This window comes from Culex pipiens, chromosome 3 (genome assembly GCF_016801865.2).
Source record: "Culex pipiens pallens isolate TS chromosome 3, TS_CPP_V2, whole genome shotgun sequence".
In the NCBI taxonomy this organism is placed as follows: Eukaryota; Metazoa; Arthropoda; class Insecta; order Diptera; family Culicidae; genus Culex; species Culex pipiens.
This window is the reverse complement of record NC_068939.1, coordinates 92,901,912-92,917,544: the sequence shown is the minus strand read 5'-3', so window position 1 is coordinate 92,917,544 and position 15,633 is coordinate 92,901,912. Positions and strand designations below refer to the sequence as shown.

General features: G+C 39.3%; 1 protein-coding gene across 9 annotated transcripts in view; it reads left to right on the top strand.

The window, feature by feature from the left end:
• Window positions 1–15,633, top strand: part of LOC120413416 (potassium voltage-gated channel protein Shab) — a 148,438-nt gene that overhangs the window by 16,732 nt on the left and 116,073 nt on the right. For all 9 annotated transcript variants that reach the window (XM_039574229.2, XM_052711041.1, XM_039574226.2 and 6 more), the window contains exon 2: window positions 3,556–4,601. The gene's annotated coding sequence lies outside the window, so the exon portion shown is untranslated. The remainder of the gene's footprint in view (window positions 1–3,555; window positions 4,602–15,633) is intronic.

The window sequence follows — 15,633 nt, the reverse complement described above, 5'->3', positions numbered from 1 at the left end:
CACAAAAATTTTGAGCGAAAAAAAAATCGTGGGCTCACCTTCAAATTTACCTTTTAAACTTAAAAACCAAAAAATCTCATAAAAGAGAAGTGATTTTTTCTTTCAGTGTATTTTATTCGGAAAGCCCGTCAAATTTCCTACAAGTTTGTCTTTGACCACTTTTTGATACGATGCAACGGCTTCGAGATACAGCAATATTTAAATTGCGAAATACAAAAATATTGAAAACACGTACTCCCTTCTCAAATGTCATAATCGAGTGTTACTGGCTCCATATACACAAAAATGGCTTATATATGCCTAGGATAACATGTCTACAAAGTTTCATTGAAATCGGAGAGGGTCGAGAAAAAAATACCTAAAAAATTCCTGTTTTGGGCTGGAATTGCTCTACTATGAAATTAGGGTGGGTACAGATTTTGAAAAGTTCTCGGATCAAGTTCTGGTGTGGTTCTCCTTGTAGGACATACCCATAGGGACTCTCACGTCAAATATAAGCTCTATGGTTGAAAATTGGCTTGTCTCAAGCGGGTTTAAGTTTACATACAACTTTCCCGAAGAGACCAGGTCGATTCACTGAACCTCCGTCGGGCTCAACCGAAATTCATCCGGGGTCGTCGGAATCTACGGTTTTCCCTTGAAAAGCATAATATTTTCCTTAGCTTGCACAGTGGGATAAGATCGGGAAAAAGACGATTATGACCACATCTCGGAACGCGGCTGGTTCCCCAAGACCTGCCAAGACTTTTCTTATGTAAAAAAGTCCAAGCATTTTAATTTACCGATTACCCTTGCCGTGAGGTTACAGGTTTCTCCTGATAAGCGGAAGGTGATGGATTCGTTTCCTGTTTGGCTCGGCAAAGTCAGATCCCTTTAAACATTAAATCTGCTCACTTGGAATCCTGGCCGGTAGGGGATGGGTTTCGACTAGATTTCTGGATTCTGGATTTCCAATTCAGAGGTTGTAATTTCGATTCTCGTATCGGTATGATGAAGTTAAAAAAACACTTCATTGCAAAGGTATGCCATTTTATAACAATGTAACATTAGGGTGGAATCAAAAATTGATTTCTTCAGCATTAAATTTTTTATATATATACAACCTCCCAAAATTTGAGAGCGATTGGTTAAGCTCACGATTGGCGCAATGTGAATGAAATTTGTATGGAAATTACTATGGGGAATCTTGCATTTTCATATTTTTGAATTTACAAAATTCATGTTTTATTATTTTATGAAACTAACACCGTATAAGTATAGCCCTGGATGTCTTAAACAACTAGAAAGACGAAGACAGTATGGTGCTATATTGCTTCTAACAAAAGTTACAGAGCGTACAAAAGAGACATTTCGAAATACTAGGTAAAAATCATACTTTTGCCAACACTGCCAAGTCAACCGGAAACTTTCGCAAACTAGAATATATTTGAGGAATTGGGGTGCAATTTAACTAAATAATGTGTTCTGAACATTTCTGAACATGATTTTATGTGAGGTTCATCAAAATATAAGAACAATCATGTTTGTTCTGAATTTAATAATTTCTTTGGCAATTTTGGCAGAAAATGTGAGTTTCACTGATTAGTTCAAAACACTACTTTTAAAAACTCTGTATCCTTTTTGTGAAGCACTTTAGCACCATACTGTTTTCGGGAGAGTTGTTCAAGACATCCAAGGCTATACTTCTACGGTGTTAGTTTCATAAAATAATAAAAAATGTTTTTTTTTAAATTCAAAGATGTGATTATGCAAGTTTCCCCATAGTAATTTCCATACAAATTTCATTCACATTGCGCCAATCGTGGGCTTAACCAATCGCTCTCAAATTTTGGGAGGTTGTATAGGACCCTAAAAAGGACCCAACAAATGTGTTGCTGATTGGATTTTGCGCATTTTCAAATTTCTCATATAACTCGATTCCACCCTAATGTAACATATGCCTCAAGGCACTGAATCCATATTAATTTGATAAAAACTGATAAAGGTGCATAAAAAAACGAGTTGAACAACTGAAGAAGAATTGTTACAAAACAACCTTCAAAATTTCAAATGGATTTAAAATAAGTGTTTTAATTTTTTTTAAATCAGCCTTGGCTTTCAACAACCAAACATCGTTTTTCTTTCTCGCTTGGTTAAGGTATTCAATCATTACCAACCAAATTTCTTCGCAGGCTCAAGTTGAGGGGAAGCATAAACTTTGGGGTTCCCAAAAACACGTGCAAAGTTTGTATAGAGAGTTACATACATATAGATAAATGGGATTAAAGCCTGATCTTATTTATCTGTATGTATGTAACTGTGTCTGCGTATGTATGTAAAGCGTCTTTCAATTACGAAAATTTTAGTATCCAAAAAAGAATAGGTCATAAATTTTGGACAGGGTTGCCAAATCTTGAAATTTGAAGTTTCATTGGAAAAGTTTTTCATTCGATTTTTAATATGAAGGTATTGGGGTCATTTTCTAGCCATTTATCGAACATCTGGATACACGCGAGAAAACTTTTTTATGCATAACTTTTGAACTACTTATTAGCAGAGTTTTTCGCACCAAGATTTTTGCTACACACGTTTTAGTATCTTCAAAACTACGGGACGGGAACTATCGATATATAATGTTTGATTCATCCCCTAAAGTAACGTCTACAAAATTGTTTACAACAATGTTTGACTATTTTTACAATCAGATTATTGCAGGATTGGGACCGTAAGCTTGACAATTTTGGAATAAGATAACAATTTCCTTGTTTGTTGCGCATTCTTTTAACATTCTAACTCTCAATCCCTCAACACGTTGGAACGGTGATTTAAACTCGCTGGTTCTCGGGTATAACTCCACCAACCAGGACGAGTATTTTTCCAGTGAGTTTAAAAGATGTTTAGATGATCCTAGTTTTTTGCAGAACTTGATTTGATCAAATCTGTCATTTTTGCGATCAAAAAAATCGTACAAAAAATCCCGAAATTCTTCGGAGGCATGCGCGTTAAAAAAAGATGGAACGATGATTTCGATCGCAAAAATTACAGATTTGATCAAATCAAGTTCTTAGAAATCACTGGAAAAAAGAATCGTTCTGATTGATTGAGTTATGCTCGACAACCATCAAGTTAAAGTTACCGTTCCGGCTTGGGCATCCGTGTAAGTTTGACATGTGTTGGCGTTTCAGTGCTAAGGATAAAAAATGCGGGTTTTCTCATAAGTTAAGTAGTAAAGTACATAAAAAAAAACAAATCAAAAAATTAATACAAATTTATTCAACCGCTCGCTTGAGCAGAAAGTTTTGTGGCATGGTTAAGCCAAAATTTAATACGATTTGCCGGTGCATGTTACTCCTGTGCTTTGTTCAGTTCTGCAATAGTGTTATCTGTTATCAAACATCAATGAAGAGATAACGATTAATCCTAAAATAAAGTTCCTCATTGGTCATAATTCATAGTCATATCTCCACTACATTATTCCTCGTACCAGCAATTAGTCAGCAATCGTGTGCCTAAGCACCATTCACACGTTTTATAGCCGCATAATTTACAATTCAAATTCATCTTCTCCATCAACAGGTTCGACGTATGGTGACAGTTCATCCAAAGTAACCACACTCCGCGAAGGATCGTCGTCCGGAGCAGGAGGGAGGCAATCCAGACGAGACGACACTATAGGACGAACGGAACTATACACGAGGGAAACCCCTCCATCATCACCAGGGAGGCTACAGCAACAAGCCACGTGGCCTGTGCTATTAAATGGTGATAAACATGACGTGAAAAGCCGTACCCAGTAAAAGCTGACCGCGTGTGGAAAATGAACGGCAGCGGAGAGAAAGAATAAGTTGAGGTTCGTGGAAGAACGACGCTGCAAGAAACAGAGAGTGAGAACAAGGTGTACATATTTTTAATTACTTTTTTAATTGAAATTGAATGTATGGAGCTTCGATGGCAGTGATGGATTGAGAAAGCACTCACCTGAAAGGTTGTTAAAAGGTTATCGATGAAAATAGAAGAAAATACTCATGGTTGACACCGAATTAGAGAAAAAAAAACTCTAAATCTACCCTGCAAAGTTGGATTATTGAAGGATTTCCAGTCAGAAGATAAGTTGATAGTGTGTGAAGAAAAAGTGGAAAAAATAATACAGTAAACCCATGTTTGAAAGGTGTACATAATTTCATCCTCATCACTAGCAGTAAATTGATTGGAAAAGGTGTGTACGGAGAATTTTCGTGGCTCACTTTATAACTCGACGTAATAACAAATATTTCACACTGACACACATATACACACCATAAAATACAAGCGTACGTGGTTTGACCCGGCCACGGACAGGAAAAAACTGTCTGTGTGTGTGTGTGTGTGATAGAGAGAGAGAGTAAGTGAGAAAACTCCCCAAACCGCAGTGAAAACTGTGGATTCTGGCTGTGAACAATTTCCTGGCCCACGAGGAGGAAAGTGGCTGAGAAATAGAGAGGGCGAGAGAGCGTGCGGAACAGGAAGTGTCGTGGGAGCGACGAGAGACGGACCAAGTTCCCCCCGCAGAACGCACACAAACGATGGGGTGCGTCTCGTTGTGAACGCACAAAGACACAAATGCTTGTGGTGTAATAAAAAAAGTAAGTGAATAAATAATAAATATCGCGACTAAACAGGTGGATAATGATTGAAATTGGCCTGTTGGAATTTTCCTTTTCATATCGAGAGGGGTTCTGTCAGGGGGGATAATATTTAGTTGATGTCTGCCTGGAAAACTGTAACAGAAAAAGGTTGGGTTAGTTTGAAAAAGATAAGTGTTTATAAGTTTACACCCTTTTGACGTTGGATAACGTCTAACTCGAAGGTACTGGCATTTTGAGAAACCCAGGTCGTAGGCCCTAGAATAACATGTAAATTTCGTTCTGCAAAACTGAAATAGCACTTCGACTTTGAATTTTAAATGTGATTTAACCCATAAAATCGGTGCGTTTTGGTTTTTGTCAGTTTTGAGCCCCTAACGATTTTTGCATTTTTCAAAAACCTCATGAGCTCATAGTCCGTGTTCAAGGGAACAATTTGCCGAAGAGTGCGAAAAGATTCGTCCACTATTTAAAATGTTACAGAATTTATAACACCGCCGCTGAAAACATCAACTTTTTCTTCACTCTCTTCTGGCAGCACTTGCTGCTCCTGCAGAAAAGATTGAGGCAGTAGGCCGTCCCAAAAAAAATGAAAAGTTGTCAAATCTTCGGTGCTCACCCCTAGAATGATAGATTAGGATGTCAGGAACAATGTTTTCATACAACAAAAAATTCCCAAAAATAATTTACAACTCGCGCGCGGAGCTTGAATGAAAAAAGTGCATTTTTCGAGTATTTTTCAGAAATGCGAGTAAAAATCATACTAAAGTCATTCAAATTTGGTCGCCTTGGGCTTCAAGTTATAGTTTAATGTCCCCTGAACAAATTCTTGTACAGAAATAGTCCATAAAAGCTTGTGTTTGGGCATGGCAGGGCGTTTTAGGGAGAAAAATTTGTATTTTTTAGCTAAAAAATTTCAAAAATCACTCCCCAAAACGAGCCAAAAAAATTTGCAGTCAAAACTTATGCATTCAGCTTATAGGAAATTTCACGGCGATCATTTTGCTTTTTTTAACATTCAATTTATGTCCATGCAAAGATATTTGCATTTTAGTGAACAAAAAGTAACGAATTTTCAAAATTCTTGGTATATAAGCGTTTTTGGCATAAAACATTGGCTACTATGATTACAATCGGAAAAGCATATATTTTGGATATTTTTATTTTGATCGCTCAAAAACGATATTTGATAATAAAATTTCATGAAAAAACATGAGATTTTCTCACAATGTGACGTAAACGACATATTTATAAGTACTGCTCTGTGCTCTTCTCGATATGAACAAATAAAGCTCTAATGGGTAACCTTTTTTTGGATTTTTTTTAAATGAATTTGTTTCATTCGAATGTACATACATAAAAAAAATCACGTTTACAGCTTGCAGATATGAACATTAATAAAATTAATTTTGATTTATGATTATTTGTCGTTTACGTCACATTGTGAGAAAATCTCATGTTTTCTCATGAAATGTTATTAACAAATATCGTTTTTGAGCGAGCAAAATAAAAATATCCAAAATATGTGCCTTCCCGTTTGTAATCATAGTAGCCAATGTTTTATGCTAAAAACCAAATATATACCAAAAATTTTTGAAAATTCGTCACTTTTTGTTCACTGAAATGCAAATATCTCGGCTTTGCGTGGACATAAATTGAATGTTATGAAAGGCACTGGCAACCTTTGAGCCAGCAAGTTCATAGTCTTCCGAGCTCAACCAAATTTTCGATTTTCTTGGCGTGAGTTAACTATTTATCCGCGAATGGGTCCCCCGCGGGGCAGAAACCCTTCCCGAATCGACGTAACCCGTTCATTCAACCGGGTCAATCGCGAAGTGCCTCCCCGGGACGAATCACGAAACCAACGGATACTACCAGGCGCACCTGGTCTCCGTCTGTTTTCCTAAGCTGCAGGACGAACGTACCTGAACCAACGAAGCTCCATCCTAACTATGGTGTAAGAAGCCCCATTCAAACTCGTGCTAAGACGGCCCAAGGTAGCACCCAGCAGAAGGCAGGTTCGTCCGGAGAATTCTCCGGTGGAAATTCAGCATCATCAACTTCTGCAGTCCTAACCTCAAACACGTTCAGTGTTTTGAGCGATGACGATGACGGTGATGCAGAAGAAGGCAACGACGACGGCGAAAGTCAACACGATCAAAACAACGCAGTCACCGTGGACGAAGCGAAAGTGAAGAACAAAAAACAAGTGCCAATTGTGATTCCCGACTATCCCGCAGCAGCAGTCAACAATCTATTGTCTCGTGCTGGCTGTGAGTTTGAGATGCTGATCTTGAAAAACAGCATTCGGATTAGAACACTTAACGGCCCGATGTACACAAAAGTATTGTCGGTGCTGAAAAATGGCAATGTTCCGTATTACTCATACGATTCGCGGGAGAAGACCCCAGTGAAAATTGTGCTTGCCGGATATATTTCAGTGAACCCATCGCAGCTGGCGGATGTCCTTGCTGAGTACAATGTCAACCCTCAGGAGATACGAGTGATCTCAAGTAAGGAAACAGTCACAGGTGAACACGTCCTTTACCTGCTAGTGTTCGATCGTGGGTCGGTAAAGCTCCAGGACCTTCGCCAGATTAAATCATTGGACGGATTCGTGGTCAGCTGGAGGTACTTTACCAGACGACCGTCCGACGCAGCGCAGTGTCACCGATGCCAACGCTTCGGTCATGGTTCCCGCAATTGCACACTGACCCCCAAGTGTGTGAAATGCGGGGAAACTCATCTTACAGAAGATTGTTCGCTGCCCGGAAATCAAGCCTGGGGGAAAACAACGCCGAGCAAACAAAAACCAAAGTCAAGTGTGCAAACTGTGGAAAGAACCACACAGCAAATTTCCGAGGATGCTCCGTCCGAAAATCTTACCTCGAGATTGTGGAAAAGCAGCGGAAGACGACATCAAATCGATTTTCAACAACTACGACTTCGACAGCTCAACAACCAGCAGGCCAGCGTTCAGCACACCCTCCTGGGTGGGGACGCCAGCGTCGCTGCTTCAGCCAGCGGAGCTGATCCGACCCAAGATGCAACAGCTGATGGGGCCAACCTCTTCACTCTTACTGAGTTCCTGGCGCTGGCGCGAGAAATGTTCACCCGTTTCCGTGCTTGCCAGAATAAAGAACAGCAATTTTTAGCCCTTGGGGAGCTGATGATTAAGTACATAGGAGCTGATGATTAAGTACAATGGATAACGTCCTTAGATGCTAGGAGCGACCTAGCTAGTTTTTGCCTTAGATATAAGTTTTCCTCTAACTATCCCATTTCTTTCGCAATAACAGTAGGTTTTTTTGCTAGTTTTTTCCTGCTCCCGATAACCCTTTTTCATACTTTAAAAACATCCTCTGATGCAAATGTACTTAAAATTAGATGCAAGGAATCCCACAACACTAAAAATTGTAAACAAGATACATCTTCTGTAATCTGATAAGTACAAATAATAAACACTGAATTGAAATTGAATGTTAAAAAAAGCAAAATGTTCGGCTCGTTTTGGGGAGTAGTGATTTTTGAAATTTTTTAGCTAAAAAATACAAATTTTTCTCCCTAAAACGCCCTGCCATGCCCAAACACAAGCTTTTATAAACTATTTCTGTACAAGAATTTGTTCAGGGGACATTAAACTATAACTTGAAGCCCAAGGCGACCAAATTTGAATGACTTTAGTATGATTTTTACTCGCATTTCTGAAAAATACTCGAAAAATGCACTTTTTTCATTCAAGCTCCGCGCGCGAGTTGTAAACCATTTTTGGGAATTTTTTGTTGTATGAAAACATTGTTCCTGACATCCTAATCTATCATTCAAGGGGTGAGCACCGAAGATTTGACAACTTTTAATTTTTTTGGGGCGGCCTATTGAGGCAGGCTTCGCGACGCTCATGCAACCAAGCAAGCTGATGGTACTGCCCGAAGTAGGTGAAGAAATGATGTTTTCAGCGGCGGTGTTATAAATTCTGTAACATATTAAATAGTGGACGGTGCTATTTATAATTTCTACTGTATATGGAAAAAAAAAACTTATTTAACTATAAGTTAGATAAAAATAGCAATTTGTACAATAAGCTCACTTGGAACTTTTTCATTTTTCATTTTACTCCTTTTTTCATTTTATATTAAAAATCATTTAGTTAAGACTTTGTAATGTTTAAATTAATACCTTTTATTTTTTTTTATGAAAAAGAGATTGATTTTAGGAAAAGTTGTTTTTGAAGTGAAATAATCTGTCCTACAGTAACTGAAAACAGATTAGTAAACTGAAATGAAACATAATGCTAGAGGCCATGGTAGATTTAGCTGTCAAAATTCAAACACAAAATTTCTTGGAAAGGAGTTGTGACTGTCCTGCTCATTATTCTACATAATTATTAATAAATGATTTTTGAAAAACAGACACATTGAAAACTAGTCAACTAATTTTCAAGTTAAACTGAAAATACATTTTAGTGGAGAAGGATACATACCCATTTACTGGCGAAGTAAATAGTGTTTTGCTACATGAAATTGAGCACCGCACTCAAAGTAAACTTTGTCCCACCAATTAATCAAACAAGTCCCAAATAATGGTGCGCCCCTCCCCTTCGGTGCAACGTCTCAAGCGTGTTTGCACTGCCAAATAATGGTCATATTTGTTCAATAAATATCCCGTACATGTACAAACACACATAAGGTTATAGCCCCGATGTTGGTCGGTGACCAGTGACGCAGACGACACTCGTATAATACCCACTATCCTGGCAATATCATAACAATTCAGCCCCGGACACGAGAGACTGTAAAACGGCGGCAATCCGCCCTATACCGGATAGCCTCCTCTACTCGGTGATGACCGGGTCACAGATGATGTCACATAATTTATTGCTCTGTCCGTTTTTCGCCCCTCGTCCCGGGACCGTCCTGGATTTGTCCAAGGATAACCAACGACATTGATCCGCAGCGTAACAGATAGACCCAGCACAGCTTTTCGACGTCCAACCCGGGTTCGAGGGGGAGGGACCTCGGGGTCATTTGGCATGTGCTCCGTCTTCCGTCTGCAGTCCATCGTACTGGCGTTCGCTTTATCAGCTCGCCCTTTCCTTCCCTCTTCCGTTGGCCGTTTGGAAGAGATTCGCCCCAATGTCTAAGGGTGCCCCGCGCGATGGTCATCGGTAGACCGACCGGCCGTTATTTTGCGCGCCACGTCCTGTCCAGATCATAATGGTGTAGTAATGATAATGGCAGATTTACAGTTTTCCTTCCTTTTCACGGGCTAAGGGAAATTCCAGTTTTTATACGTTTTCCACCGAACGTGTGAAACGTGCCGAATTACGATGGGAAGTTACATGGTGTGTAAATTATTGGGCCTGAATTAATTTTGATTGTGTTTCACGGCTCGGTCAGTTAATATTTGAATGTCCTCTAGGGGTTCGTTCAAATATTTCGCAACCAAGCTAAAAACGATCACCAGTGATGAATGAACATCTTTCCTAATCCACCTATATGGTTGATTCTCACCATTTTAACGTAATTTTATTAAAAGCTTTTTTCTCAGTAAAAAAAAGCAAATCTCCCCCAAAAAACGCGACATCCCGACAGCCGTTGCAAGGAAGAGATAATAAAAGCAATTCTACTAGTGAAATAATCAGCTCGATAACTGTCAGAGCGCAGCCCACAGACGGCTATCATCTGGAGCACGGCTGCTGGCCCAGCGAATGCAATTAGCAGACGCCAGAGTGCCATTACGACCGAGAAATTATTCCCACGCTCGCTTATTATGGAATCTTTTGACATCGTCATTAGCATAGATTTCGTTTCCACACGGTAAAAATCCTAGCCTTTCGTTTGAAGAGATGGATCAATGGCGATGATTTTCAGGGATGTTCGATTTTCTTTTGGTTCTAGAAAAGGATTTCGTTAATAATTTAGGATTTAAAGAAGCGCTTTTTCAGACGATCCTAGATTATTCAGAAAATATTTAAAAATGACCCGTTCTAACAAAATACTAGTCCACTCATGCCACTGGAACGTTCTTTGGATGCTGTGCGGCACAAGATGTGTCTCCACAAAACTCCCAGCAACAGGGGCGCAGCAGCTAGTAAAACTCCTGAGATATATATGGGACCATCCATAAACCACGTGGACATCTTTTGGGGGGGGGGGGGGGGGGTGGGTTTGGCGATTGTCCACGCTCCATACAAAAAAGATTTTATTTGTATGGAAATTGTCCACGATGAGGGGGGGGGGGGGGGGGGTTGAGATTTCCAAAAAAGTGTCCACGTGGTTTGTGGATGGTCCCTATTCCGAGCGCATATATTCGGAGGAATTTAAAGCGGTAATAACTTTTGGCTGGGTCTGTCTGATGGCCCCATGATTCTACCAACATTCGTGAGATGGTTGCTCATTTTGTGGGTGTTTTTTTAGTTAAAGGAGAACAAACTGTAAGGTCCAAGAAATTCCAGAAAAAAATGAAAAAATGGAGCATGCGATGCTGGGAGACAGGGAACTCAGTTAAGCCTCATTCAAAAAGGGAGAATAGAATATCATTTGTAAAAAAATGCAGCTTATAAAAATGAAAAATAATCAACCCTAAATATCCTGATTAAATCCACCTACAGGTGAGGTAGATCCTTTCTTTAAAAAAAGGCTTGTAGAGAAAGATGAGCATTTTTTGGACAGCCCGTACACGGAAAAAAAGTCAATTCTCGAAATCGTGAATTACGTTCATGAGTTTGAGAACCATGAAGGAATATATTCACATTTATAGTGCAAATGCACCCTACTAATGAATAAATTCCTTCGTGGTTCTCAAACTCATGAACACAATTCACGATTACGGGAAATGATTTTTTTTCTGTGTACTGTAATCTTATTATTTAACCGTCAAAAACTATACTAACAGTGCACAGTGGTCCAGATCGCAAAATTAAGTGGAAAATAGATTTTCCGAAAAATTGTAAAGTTTTGGAGCTTTGGTGTTTTCAAAAGAGTTGTTGCTTACAGAAAGGGGAAACTTTTGGATTAGTTGAAAATTAGTGTGGTTCACGATTAGGGCGATTTTTAAAATCCAACTTTTCAGGAATATTTTTGGGATTTATTTTGGTTTTCTAGAAAATTGTTTCGTTTGCCAATAGAAGCTACTTTGGGCACAAACATTTTATCTCGCATTCTACGCCTTCTACAACCAAATTCAGAGAAAGCATCTGAGCGAACCTTCGAAAATCAGTTTTTTTTTAACGCAGCAATTTTGAGTAAAGTTTTAGAGCTCTCGAAAAATGTCATATAAACCCAAAATATGATCAAAAATCGATATTTTGACAATTTGGGTCAATTCTGAGGACAGATTCGGATTCAGCGAGCAAAATTACATGAACAAACATATAGTTTTAATTTTCTTAATTTTTGAATTTCGTTAGAGTGGTCCAATACATTTTTCCCTCGAAAATTAGACATTTTTAAATAAAGATATCGCGAGTTTAAAGAAAAATACCCCTGAGATTTTTTTAGCGTTTGTAGTGCTTGATCTCCCCTTTCGAATGCAAAAAAATGGCTGTAACTTTTGACCCTTAAGTCCAAATTGGCTTGTTGAGATTTCCAAAAAAAGGTGTCCACGTGGTTTATTGATGCTCCCAATCTATGATTAACTGAGAATTGAAGATCTTGAAGATCTTTTGATTTTGCTATGTTTTGTTGAAAAATGAGAGCCAGTAATTGTAATTGTAATTTTATTGAAACAATATCCTGTTAGTTTACACTGTATATCAGAAAAGGAGGTAATCTGGATCTGAATTAAACTTTAGGAGCGAAGTCGATAATTGTCCCTACAAATGCGATCATTAAAATTCTTTTCGGTCGCGTTGTCACAGAAATAACTTTAAAAAATAAAAATGTACACACTAGACATCCCGCAGCTGTTTTTTGCCAAGTCTTCTGGACCTCCGAGTGAATTTTTCGACCATGAGTTCTTCAATAAATACATACCCTACTAAATGAACTTGGATTTTTGTCCTAGGTTATGTGTAGCCCGAGAACAGAATCTTTGAAAATGTTGTGTAGATATTTTTTTCGAAAGCAAAACCTGTATCTTTCTGTTCTAAAAATAATAGTTTTTGTTTAGTAGATACCCAAATTTGGTGCATTTTAAAATACATTTTTTGGCAAGAGATAAAGAAGCTCATCGTGGCGGAAATTTTTTTCCCATATAGTCTACTTCCTCTTCAACTGAGCTAAACAAAGTTCCACAGCCATTTCAGCCAGCATTCTACCAGCTGGACGTTGGCACAAGTTGCTCCATGCAGGACCACTCCAGCAAGGTGCTCCTGAGTTCAGCAGCAGTCGTAAGACACTTCAGATGTCTACCATGGGATATGTAAGAGTCATTTGGGGAAAAAAGTCGGTTCATGTTTCGCCGCGGTGCGCTCAAGAGGTCGCTAGCGTAGTTCTTAGGGTGTGGCTCCACCAAAAGAAGCATGTTTTTTTAAAGCCCTTTTTATGGTCCCAAGCCCATTCAAGCGGACTGAAACTGTGGCTTTGGCGCGCACAGGAAAGCTCATCTACATCCTTCCTCGATAAAAGCTCGACACACTGCTGCTGGTCCACCAAAGTTCTGCATGGAAGTGACTCATTGATTGCTATGATGCGGGGGAGGAGGGGGCGTTTTGTTGAAAGGGCCAACTATTTTTAGGAAGAACCTAGCACAAAGTGGTTTTTCTTATCCATGTCGGTGCCTTTGAAAATGCCGTATTTTGGAGTTATTTTTAGAAAAAACTCAGCCGAGTGTGTGTATTATAATCACTGCAAATGCGAAAACCTTCGCCGTCGACGTCGTCGTTTGAACTCGGCAGAAGAGAAGGTTGGTGGTGTTTTATTAGAACTATTCAGCAGAGGGGTCCACTTCACAATTTTGGTTGAGGAGGAAGGGCTGCTTTAGGGAGCACGAATAATGCTTTGTATTTTAATTTTAGACGCGTGTTCGCTCTTGACTACGGAGTGGCAGTGCATCTATATGAGTGTGTGTGTGTGTGCTGATGATGAATTCAAGATTAGTCGTGCAGGAACATATCAGAAGCGGAAGAGGCAGGCCGTTGGAACATCGCCCCAGGGGTTGATGCTGATATAGCGAAGGTTACTACAGACCGAAGTTCAATGGGCATAATGCTGGACTATTTTTAGTATGCTATCGATTGCTTTAACAGCATGATACAAACGATAGTAAACCGAACTGATTTGATTTTGTTCTCATCGTCAAACCTGAAAAGCTCTTTGATAGTTATGGGTAACATAAAACTGCAGTCCCTTTACAATTCGTCGCCGTCGTGCTGACTTGTCGTACGCGCATTTTGGACCAAATTGAGTTAAGAACGCCTGCATGCAGCTCAGAATGCCTCATCTTTTGACTTTCACAGATCCCCAAAATTCGATTTCAATCCTGAGATATTCAAAAAAATCAAACCATCCACATTCACGACCCCCAGTTTTTTTGTGGTCTCTATTGCAAGTTTCTGCTCGAAACTAGGAGTCCGAAGGCTTGAATGGGGAGGGCACCCAAACCTCTTTCTACTCCAAGGAATCTTTCACCCCAGGGTTCGAATTGACGACTTTTGGATTGCGAGTCCAACAGCCGCCAGCGATGCCACCGGAGTAGGTTTGGTTTGGTGTGTTGTTTGTACTTTTAGCAGGGGGACGACTCCCACACCTGGAATGTCTTAACGGCCTAACAACAACCAAGGCCGGGACCGACGTTTTACTTCCCCATCCGAAGGAAGGTTGGAGCAGATGGGCATCGAACCCATGATCATCCGCTTACAAAGCGGACAGGCACTTTGACATTCAATTACAGCTCATTAAAAGCTTTTTCTACTTAAATCGAGTTATAAATAACTCAATAAAAAGTGAGCAAGCAAGTTTCTGTCAATAGTTTTGCAAAATTAGTTGTTTAAATAGTGAAAATCAGCAAATTGGATGGAGTTAGGAGCGAGTGCTTAAACCTGCCAAACATACGAGAATTTCCCCTATCTTGTCACTCCCTGAAAATTGATGTGCGTCATTTGGTCAGAGGGATTTCAGGTCAGAATGCGTTTGACGCACGTACAAGTTAGACTACCGTGAACATTTGTAATTATAACTCGGGACTCCAACAACCAACTTAAACTAAACATCGGGACATTGCACAAAATGGTCAGCTAAACAAAACGTTTTTGTTATTGTTTACATTGCGTGCTCTAGTTTTTGTTTATTCAAGGTCAAACATTGAAACGCGTTTTTCTCGGAACGTCAAAAAGCTACGTACGACAAGATAGCACTACGACGTCGAATTGCACGAAGTAGCGTTATAGCCTTACGGGACTCTACAAACCTCGCGGCTCATGGGACATGTCGCTTTGCCTTGGCCACTATTGCTAGTATCAATGGCTAGTGGATAGTGTCTTGCCTTTTGCTACAGGCCATCGCCGGCACAACATTATACGATAAATATGAGAAGATAATATCGACGTTGTCGTGCTATCTTGTCGCACTTAGCTTTTTGACATTCCGAGAAAAACACGTTTTAATGTTTGACCTTGAATAAACAAAAATTAGAGCACGCAATGTAAACAAACACGTGTTTGTTAGTGTTTATTTTAAGAGCTTTTTTTAATGGTACTTTAAGCTATTGTGTTTCATATGTTTATTATAGGTCCTTTTAAAAAAAAACTCTTACGCGATTCAATATTCTTCTGAGCAACTCTCTACGAAATCGGCCGATTTTGACCATTTTTATTTTTTGTATTTTTTGATTTGGCTCAAACTTTGTGGGGGCCTTCCCTATGACCAAATAAGCTATTTTGTGTCATTGGTTCACCCATACAAGTCTCCATACAATTTTGGCAGCTGTCCATACAAAAATGGTACGTACATATTCAAATAGCTGTAACTTTTGAGTGAATTTTCTGAATATTGATGAGGACTATTGAGAAAAAATAGGTACACGGAAAAAAAATTGCCTAGGAATTTTTTTTAAATCACTAATAACATTTTAAAAGGGCCACACATTGAATAAT